At 40.6% G+C, this 10701-nt stretch overlaps 1 long non-coding RNA gene across 1 annotated transcript; it reads left to right on the top strand.

Annotated features, from left to right (window-relative positions):
• The first annotated feature begins 1905 nt into the window (after positions 1–1905).
• On the top strand, positions 1906–6890 carry LOC148803228 (uncharacterized). Its single transcript, XR_016071911.1, has 2 exons — positions 1906–2065; positions 6553–6890. It is a non-coding gene; the product is annotated as an uncharacterized LOC148803228 (long non-coding RNA).
• The last annotated feature ends 3811 nt before the right edge of the window (positions 6891–10701 follow it).

Consider the following 10701-nt stretch of genomic DNA (forward strand, 5'->3'; position numbering starts at 1 on the left):
AAAACAGAGGTTAGATCACAGAATGCAGTTTCATAAACTGCATATCGCAGGTAGAGAATGTCCCATCTGCGAAATCTCCTTCCTTGCGCTGCCATCTTCGATCCAAAATAAAATGAAAAACCTAATTTCTATTATATTTACCTCAGATCGAATACCTAATACATTGAGTCTAAAAATAAAAAAAAATTATTTACAAACCAAATGTAATGGATAAATCAAGAAACTGCAAATCTTGCAGGTTCCCTGCGCAAACCAAGAATTCGATCTCCTCTTGTACGAACAGCCCATAAATCAAAAAAATCATAAAGAAGTATTATAAACAATAATCAGATTTATATAAAATTAATTTCAGATTATTCGCCCATTAATTTTGGGAACAAATTTCCCAAAACCCATATCTGCGCAAATCGGGTAGAACACCTTCTGCCCATTTGCGCAGGTTCAGATCTGAATTAAATTGATTCAAGATTTGAACCTGGCTCTGATACCACTGAAGGGATGGGATATCCATCACATGTACGCCCAAGTCTTGCGGAATAGAAAGGGCGAATTTCAAAAATTTCTCCCATCTTTGCAGGGAATCGAATTTCCTATAATTGAAAAACATGTTTTTCAAGGATCAATATTGAATCAAGAACCAAACCAGATCTGAACCAAAAGGAGTAGGAGGGAGGATGTACCTGATATAGAGAAGCAATATCTACCAATGGAGGTGTTCACGCCCAAGGAAGGATCCAAAATCTGCTCCCTCTGAAGATGACGCAGTGCAGGATGGAGCAGAATCAACAATGTTCTTCCAAAAGAACTTGACCCTTCGCAAGAATCAATTGGACGGCTTGTGAGTACAGCTCCAACCAATCTTTTCCCAAAAAAAATTGGAATCAAGATCAGATCTTGATTTCTCCCAAGAACTGGAGATCGAACTGAAGGTGATGGCGGCGGCAGGAAGGAGGCGGCAAGAGAGAATTCGTAGGGTGCAGAAATCTCTCTTCTTGTGATTTTCAGCTCTGAAGAAAATTGAACGTCAATCACTAACTGTTTCCGCCCCTTTTTCCTTTCATAATCTTAAAGGGATCAGCTCCTAATCCCATTAGGATTTGCTAATCCAAATCATATTTGGATTAGAAGTCCCTTTAAGTGATAAGAGATAACCCTTATCTTATCTGCAAATCAGATCAGCCATCTCCTAATCTAATTAGGAGGCTTCCAGATCTAAATCTCATTTAGATCTTGGACTCTCTAAGCGGATAGGGTCTAGGCTCAATCCTATCAGCTGATGCATCTCAGAATTTGCCCCATTTAATTGACTGATCAAATCAGCCCAGTTCGAAATGGGCTTAAGGCCCATTTAAGGTTATGTACTCACTTAGCCTTCCAAACTGCTGCCCAGTTGGGCTTCCTTGTATGGCGTGGGTGATGAACCTAAAATTTATCTATAATTTTTTAGGACTTTAGCATGGATTTTTATGCCGGTTTTTATTAATTTTTGCCTTAATTTAGCTTAATGCTAAGAATAAGTTTCAGGGGTAATTAATCCAAGAAAATGAAGGAAAAAGGCAAGAAAAGAAGGTTCAAAACGACCAAATTCAGCCCAGCCCGGTTGTGGAAGCAAGAAAGAGCACTTCGGCCCAAGAAGAGCAAGTGGATTCCTTGAGAAAACCCAAGAAAAGAAAGCCTAGCTAAGAGTAGAATTCGGCCCAGCAAGGAAGGCCCATTCTTAGCCCAAAAGACCAGCTTAATGTATAACTATCATGTGCTAAGAGAGAGCCTAAGTGCAGCCCAAATAGCAGCCCTTAGGAGTCTTTCAAGAGAGCTCTAGAAAATTCAAGAAAGGGGTGTAATACACCCCATTCTAGAGGCTTCAAGAAGGGGCAAGAGCCCCCTTGAAAAACTATATAAGGAGGCTTCTAGGAGGGGGGAGAGGTGTTCAATTGCTGTAGAGGAAGGCTCTCCCACTCTTAGAGGTTCGGCCACCTTGAGAGAAGAGAAGAGAAGAAGGCTAGGCGCAAGGAAGAAGAAGAAGAAGGGCTGAAGGAAGTTCAAGACAAGCAAGCTAGAAGAGAAGGTGAGTTCGAAATTGGGGGTTTGTGATTCAAAGATCCTTTCTAATAACTCAATTGTAGTTTCATTCTCCTTTAATTTGAATTATGTTTCTTTGTTATATTTTCTTTATTCTTTCTCCTTCTTCCATTCTTCCTTGATGTATTTCAGCTTGTAAAATTTCAGTTCAGCAATCTAATTCTTTTTGATTCATTCGAATGGTCATGAATTGTACTTGAAGTTTCTTGAATAAGGGTGTTATTGTAGATTAATTCGGCCAACTAACCTTCAAAACTCAGATCTGAGATTGCAAGATCTGAATTGCTTGAAAGAGATTTCAGATCTACAATTTTCAGATTGGTTGAATGGATCTAAAGCTTGGAATTCCTAGAGTGCTTGAGAGAGACTCTAGGAATTCAGATCTACTATTTAAGAACTGAATTGGATGCAAGATTAGAGATAACTTGCACAATTCAGTTGGTGATCAATTCAGTTTTGAATTGATACCTTGTATGTGTTTGTAGAAATGCATGCATGAGGATTAGATCCTTGATAGAGATATGGGGATCATCACTCATGCATAGATTGAACATGCACTCGAAAGAGGCTGTTCATGAGCTTGGGGTTTGACCAAACCAAGGCTCAATCATGATTTATTCGAATGATCCAAATTGATAGATTGCTGAATTCTGAGATTGACATTTACTACTTACTCTTCTAACCTGATTTGAAGGCAATTGGACCTATGATTTAGATAGATTTTAATTTAGGATTTTTAGCTTTCATTAAAGTTTTGATTTATTTGTTAATCAGATAAGAAGTACTGAATTTAGTATTGATACTTGTTTCCTAAATCCTCATGGGAACGATACTTCACTCACAACTTTATTACTTGAGCGGCTAGTGCACTTGCTAGTGTCACAATGAGCTACACACCAAGTTTTTGGCGCCGTTGCCGGGGACTTAGGGAAGCAATATTAGGAAACATTAGGCATTCTTAATCTGGTCTCAGTCATCATTGCATTCATAGATGGTTTTAATTGCTTCATTTTATATTTTAGCTTTGAATGCAATAGTTGTATTGATTTAATTATGTTTCTTCTTTCTTCAGTAGATTACTTCCTTTCCTTGTTTCAGTTTCATTTTAATAAAGGTAGATTTTATTTTCTTTCAATCTTGGTGTTGTTACCTTCAAAAAGAAAAAAAAAAAAAAAAGAAAAATTCATAACAACATAAGTGTTGCAGATCTGAGTTGCATTCGGCACTCAGATCAGCAGAACTCAGACCTGCAGCACTTTGCCAAAAAGACTTAGTTAGTTTGTGTTTCAGCCTTTTATTTTTTTCATTACAAAAAGAAAAAAAATATATATAGTGAAAAGGAGAAAAAAACAGAGATCATATGACTGAAGGTAAGGCAATTGAGAATTCAGATCCAAATTCAGACTTGAGTTCAGATCTGAATGAAGGGGATGAGAGATCCATCCTATGGACGCCCAAAGAATGTGGAATAAGGGGCGAATTTCAAAAATTTTTCTCTTCCTTCAACTGGGAATCGTATTCCCTATTTAGAAAATCATATTTTTAAGGATCAATCTTGAACCATAAACTGAACCAGATCTGAACCAAAAGGAGTGGGAGAGCATTATACCTGATACGGAGAAATACTATCTCCCAATGGAGGTGTTCACGCCCAAGGAAGGATCCAAAATCTGCTCCCACTGAAGATGGTGCAGTGAAGGATGGAGCAGAATCAGCAATGTTCTTCAAAAGAACTTGACCCTTCGCAAGAATCAACTGGACGGCTTGTGAGTACAGCTCCAATCAATCTTTTACCAAAAGATTGAAATCAAGATCCAATCTTGATTGCTCCCAAGAACTGGAGATCGAACTGAAGGAATGGCAATGGCAGGAAGGTGGCGGCAGAAGAGAATTCGCAGTATGAAGGAAATCTCTTAATCTCTCTTTCTTAAAGAGAAGAATGCTATTGATGTTTTGTGTGTTTCAAGGCTGCCGCCCCCTTCCCCTTTTATAATCTTAAAGGGATCAGCTCCTAATCAGATTAGGAGTTACTAATCCAAATCATATTTGGGTTAGAAGTCCCTTAGTGATAAGGAATAATCCTTATCTTATCTGCAGATCAGATCAGCTGTCTCCTAATCTAATTAGGAGGTTTCCATATCTAAATCTTATTTAGATCTTGGACTCTCTGAGTGGATAGGGTCTAAGCCCAATCCTTTTAGCTGACCCACTTCAGAATTCGCCCCCTTTAAATGACTGATCAAATCAGCCCAGTTCAAAATGGGCTGAAGGCCCATTAAGGTTATGTACTCAAAAAACCTTCCAAATTGCTGCCCAGTTGGGCTTCCTTGTATGGCGTGGGACCCAAGCATTGATCTACACATCAGCCACATGGGTTCAGCCCAGCCTTTGTTACAAGGCCTGGCCGAATGCACTGCTGAAGATAGTGTACCCCCTGAAACCCATCAAATGAGCTCTATGGGCCCAACACTTATACTAAGTGGCCCCTGGGCCAAGCCACCTTGTAACACCCAGGGACTGTGGGCAGATGCAAGATTAGCCCATCAGGTGTTATCCTCAATGGTCTTACACATAACCTCTCAGCCCATAATGATCATACACTGCCCGACAAGAGAGGACCTCTCCCTCGGCTGCAAGGAACAGTGTTGCACTCTCCACTTATATGGATCCCGGGAATTAAAACCTTCTTGCAAACATTTTGGAAACCATATATATACTTTTATGTCTTATATAAAATATATTTTGCAAAACAAATCTCAACGGTTGAAATCGGCTGCCGGCAGTCTTGATTTCCATCAGTGAGAGTGCATTCCCGATCATTACCTTTGTCCAACAAAGGGGCTGATCCTGTCACTATGATCACCCACTCAGATGAATTCTCGGACTGTCCCAACATACCCAGGTTTTGACCCCCGCTAAGGATCTCACTGATTGGTACATCAAAGATAGCCCAATCCGACACCTAGTGCAGTATCATAATCGAGTCTAGGGGTCGGGTGTAACTTTCCAGTTTTGCCCATCAATCTCCAAGGTCCAGGGCAATACTGGAAATCTGGTCCAGTTCAAAGATTCAATTAATCCTACACTGTATGTGCCTAGGGTCTCACCCTGGCAGCTGAGACAGGCCACCCCAACCGACTTGGTGGCACCACAGTGTCAGTCTTGTCAGGATAGGTCTCCCCAGACCGACCCACTGGCTGTGAACATTCTAAACTAACACGAGTCTCATTAAGTGTCCAGTTTAAGGGTATTACACAGAAACATACCAAGGGAACATGAATCAAATATGTATCTTTATTCATTTACAATAAACTCATAAAGTACATCATTCTGATTGAAGCTAAGGGCATACAAAACTGTCTAACACTGAATTCTGTTGTTACAGATCTGCTAAGTTCAGATCTGAATTCCTCTTAACTCAGACCTGAACCAATGCAAGTTTGAGGTGAATTGGGTGCCATCACTACCCCAATTCACCTCATTCAACCTGCCTCAAGGGTGAATGGGTAGCAAAGAATGAGAGAAATTCAAATCTGAAATGCAGTTGATATGATGTGAGGACTGAACTGATACAGAGCATACTATGAATTCTGGGTGGACCGAATTCTTGGTTTTACCCACTTGTACCCAATCTAAATTTGTTGAGGATGTGTGTTTGGATTGAATAATTGTGATGCCTCAAATATTCAATAAAAAGCAGCAGTGCATTCCACTAGCATTCAGATCTGTAGCAGGGCTGCTACAGTACAGCAATTAGCATGAAACTCCATTGCTGATCTAGTTAGCTCTCTTTCCCATTGATGATCTACTTCATATTTGATTGCTGATTTAGTGTAGCTGGTAGATGTAGTTCTTCAGATCTTTACACACACATCAAATTTTTAGCTCTGCATACATTGCTGATTTTTAAATCTACATCTTAGGATTCAGTAGCTTTCATTACTGATGAAGCTGGTCTTCTTTCCTAATGCTGAATTGCTTCATCTTTGGTTCCTGTTTTAGTTTAGGTAGTTTAGTTGATTGCTGGTTTTGTTTATCAAAAAAAAAAAAACAAAAAATTTCATTGCTGATTTCTTTAACTGTTAGCTGATTTCAGTTCTGTACAAATCTGCATATAGTATTCTTCATTACTGATATTACTACTCTATTTTTTTTCTATTGCTGAATTGTTTGGTTTTGATTACTATTTTAGTGCTGCTAGTTTAGCTGGTTTTTGGGTCTTTATAGCTCATAAAAATAGGGGAGTTCAGATCTGTACACAGTAGATTTCAGTACTGAAATCAAAAATCAGATCTGAGCACACCGAAAAAAAAAAAAAGAGATTTTGTTCAGTAGTATAATTGCATTACTGCTTTGTGTTCTATTTCATCTCAAAAGAAAAGAAAAAAAAATCAGATCCCAGCAGCCACACCATGGTGAATACAGGTCTGATTTCAGATCTTTTTACTGCTGATTGATTTCGGTTTTGTACAGGTCTGTATACAACATGCTTCACTGCTGATATCAGTGGGTTATCTTGCTAAATTGCTCAGTTTTAGTATGGCCACTTTAGCTGGTGTTTGGTGATGCATAACTCATAAAAACAGTGGGGTCTGATCTGATATTTAGTAGCCTTTCAATATGGACATCAGACCTGAACACAGCTGCACTACTCTCAGTGGCTACTGAATTCAGATCTGATCTCAGTAACAGTCGCAATTGTTCTGTATATGGCTGTTTTTGTTAGACAGTTTATGTTTGCCCTTAGCTTCAATCCGATTTGATGTACTTTTGTTATTTAGTGGAAATAAAGAAAGTACATGTTGGATTCATGTTTTTGGTTTAATTCTGTGTAAAACCCTAAAACTGGATATTTAAAGAGATTCGCGTTAGTTTTAAATGTTCACAGCCGTTGGATAAGTCTGGGGAGATTTATCCTACCAAGGCTGATGCTGGTGTGCCACCAAGTGTTGGGATGGCCTGTCTCAGCCATCAGGGTAAGACCCGAGGCACATGCAGTATGGGATTACTTGAATCCTTAAACCGGACCAGATTTCCAGTCTTGCCCGGGACCTTGGAGATAGATGGGCAAAACTGGAAAGTTACACCTGACCCCTAGACTCGATTATGACACTTCACTAGGTGTCGGATCAGGCTGTCTTTGATATACCAATCAGTGAGATCGTTAGCGGGGATCAAAACCTGGGTATGTTGGGACAGTTTGAGAATTCATCTGAGTGGGTGATCATAGTGACAGGATCAGCCACTTTGTCGGACAAAGGGTAATGATTGGGAATGCACTCTCTCTTATGGAAACCAAGCTGCCGGCAGTAGATTTCAATCGTTGGAATTTTGTTTTGCAAAATTAATATATTTATATTTATATGTACGTTTTCAAATTGTTTGCAAATGGTCTTAATTCCCGGGATCCATGTGAGAGAAGAGTGCAGCACTGTTCCATGCAGCCGAGGGAGAGGCCCTCTCTTGTCGGGCAGTGCTTGATCATTAAGGGCAGAGAGGTTAAGTGTAAGACCATTTAGGATAATACCTGATGGGCTAATCTTGCACCTGCCCACAGTCCTAGGGTTTTTATAAGATGGCTTGGCCCAGGGACCACTTAATGTAAGTGTTGGGCCCATAGGGTCCATGTGATGGACTCAAGGGGTTCATTGAGTTTTTCAGTGAATTCGGTTGGTTCTTGTATTAAAGGCTGGGCCGAACCCATGTGGCTGGTGTGTAGATCAATGCTTGGGTCCCACGCCATACAATGGCCATAATCGGCTACGGGTTCCGTATGCATCCCTTTTCAGATCTGGACTCTCTGAGTGGATAGGGTCAAGACCCTATCCTATCTGCTAATCCATCTCAGAATTTGCCCCATTATTAATTAAATAAATAGCCCAGTTCGAAATGGGCTAATGGCCCATTTAAGGTTATGTACTCAATTAGCCTTCCAAACTGCTGCCCAGTTGGCCTTCCTTGTATGGCGTGGAACCCAAACATTGATCTACACATCAGCCACATGGGTTCAGCCAGCCTTAGTTACAAGGCCTGGCCGAATACACTGTTATGGATAGTGCACCTCCTGAATCCCATTTTATGGGCTCTATGGGCCCAACACTTACCCTAAGTGGTCCCTAGGGCAGGCCACCTTGTAACACCCAGGGACTGTGGGCAGATGCAAGATTAGCCCATCATGTATTATCCTCAATGGTCTTACACTTAACCTCTCAGCCCATAATGATCATACACTGCCCGACAAGAGAGGACCTCTCCCTCGGCTGCAAGGAACAGTGTTGCACTCTCTTCTTATATGGATCCCGGGAATGAAAACCTTATGCAAACATTTTAGAAACCATAATGTATACTTTTATATCTCATATAAAATATACTTTGCAAAAACAAATCTCAACGGTTGAAATCGGCTGTCGGCAGTCTTGGTTTCCATCAGAGAGAGTGCATCCCCGATCATTACCTTTGTTCGACAAAGGGGCTGATCCTTTCACTATGATCACCCACTCAGATGAATTCTCGGACTGTCCCAACATACCCAGGTTTTGACCCTCGCTAAGGATCTCACTGATTGGTACATCAAAGACAGCCCAATCCGACATCTAGTGTAGTATCATAATCGAGTCTAGGGGTTAGGTGTAACTTTCCAGTTTTGCCCATCTATCTCCAAGGTCCAGGGCAATACTGGAAATCTGGTCCGGTTCAAAGGTTCTATTAATCCTACACTGTATGTGCCTAGGGTCTCACCGTGGCAGCTGAGACAGGCCACCCCAACCGACTTGGTGGCACTATAGTGTCAGCCTTGTCAGGATAGGTCTCCCCAGACCGATCCACTGGCTGTGAACATTCTAAACTAACACGAGTCTCATTAAGTGTCCAGTTTAAGGGTATTACACAGAAACATACCAAGGGAACATGAATTAAATATGCACTTTTATTCTTTTACAATAAACTCATAAAGTACATCATTCTGGTTGAAGCTAAGGGCATACAAAACTGTCTAACGATGGGTGTCCAGGATGTAGTCGGTTTCCAAGAATTGTGCATTTCTACTGCAGAACACTTTTTGCTCACTTGGGTCATAGAATAGGTAACCTACAGAGCCTTTTTGGTAGCCTACAAATAGGCAACGGCTGGTCTTGGATTCCAATTTGTTTGCACTCGTTCTTTTAACGTGTGCTGGACAACCCCAAATCTTCAAATGTCTAACACTTGGTTTCTTTCCGGTCCAAAGTTCATATGGAGTATTCGGAACCGATTTGGTTGGAACCCGATTCAGCACGTAAATCGCAATCTCAAATGCCTAACCCCAAAAGGATGTGTGTAACTCTGAGTGTATGAGAAGTGACCGGACCATATCCAATAAGGTCCTATTCTTCCTCTCTGAAATACCGTTAAGTTGTGGTGTAGCAGGAGAAGCTAACTGTGATACTATCCCATTATCCTTTAAGTAGTCCCTGAATTCATTAAAGAGATACTCGCCACCTCGATCTGATTGAAGGGCTTTAATTTCTCTCCCCAATTGTTTCTCGACCTCTTGTCTGAACTCCTTGAACTTTTCAAAAGATTCAGACTTGTGTCTCATTAGGTACACGTAACCATATCGTGAAAGATCATCTGTGAAGTTGATGAAATACACGTGTTGATTCCATGTCCTAACACTAAGGGGACCACATAAATCAGTATGTATTAGGTCAAGTGTGCCTGTACATCTTTCAGGCTTACCGTTAAATGGCCATTTCGTCATCTTGCCGTATAGGCAAGGCTCACAGGTGGGAAGATCTTCTACAGTTAGAAAATCCAAAGGACCATCCTTTACCAACCTTGTGATTCGGTCAACACCGATGTGGCCAAGTCGGTAATGCCACTGACACGTGGGATTAACTGTATCACGGGCTCTCTTCTTGGGGATTTCAGCCGACGTAGTTTCGGTTATGTTAGTTTCTAGAGAAGGATGTAGAACATAGAGACTGTTCTCCAGTTCCCCATATGCGATGAATTTGTTATTTCTTTTAATAGTAATCATATTACTAAAGAAGACAGAATAACCATCTGCACATAGTTTTGAGACAGAAATCAAATTTCTTCTTAAATTTTGTACCTAAAGGCAATCTTTCAGTACATTAGTTCCTTCTCTAAAAAGTAACTCCACGGTTCCTATGGCCACGGCTGCAACAGTTGCAGTAGTCCCCAAGTAGAGTGTGACTTCTCCTTCACTCAGCATTCTGCTTACCTTGAACCCCTGCAGTGAGTTACACGCATGAGTTGAAGCCCCAGAGTCAATACACCAGGACGCAAAAGCTACCAATAATTTGGTTTCTATAACACAAGTTTCAAAATTACTTTTCTTGGATTCCAGGTAGGCAGGACAGTTCCTTTTCCAAAGGCCGGTCTTTTTTGTTAGACAGTTTATGTATGCCCTTAGCTTCAATCCGATTTGATGTACTTTTGTTATTTAGTGGAAATAAATAAAGTACATGTTTGATTCATGTTGTTTGGTTTAATTCTGTGTAAAACCCTAAAACTGGACATTTATAGAGATTTATGTTAGTTTTAAATGTTCACAGCCGTTGGATAAGTCTGGGGAGATTTATCCTGCCAAGGCTGATGCTGGTGTGCCACCAAGTGCTG

This window comes from Nelumbo nucifera, chromosome 1 (assembly GCF_055504915.1).
Source record: "Nelumbo nucifera cultivar China Antique chromosome 1, China Antique-T2T, whole genome shotgun sequence".
NCBI classification, from domain to species: domain Eukaryota; kingdom Viridiplantae; phylum Streptophyta; class Magnoliopsida; order Proteales; family Nelumbonaceae; genus Nelumbo; species Nelumbo nucifera.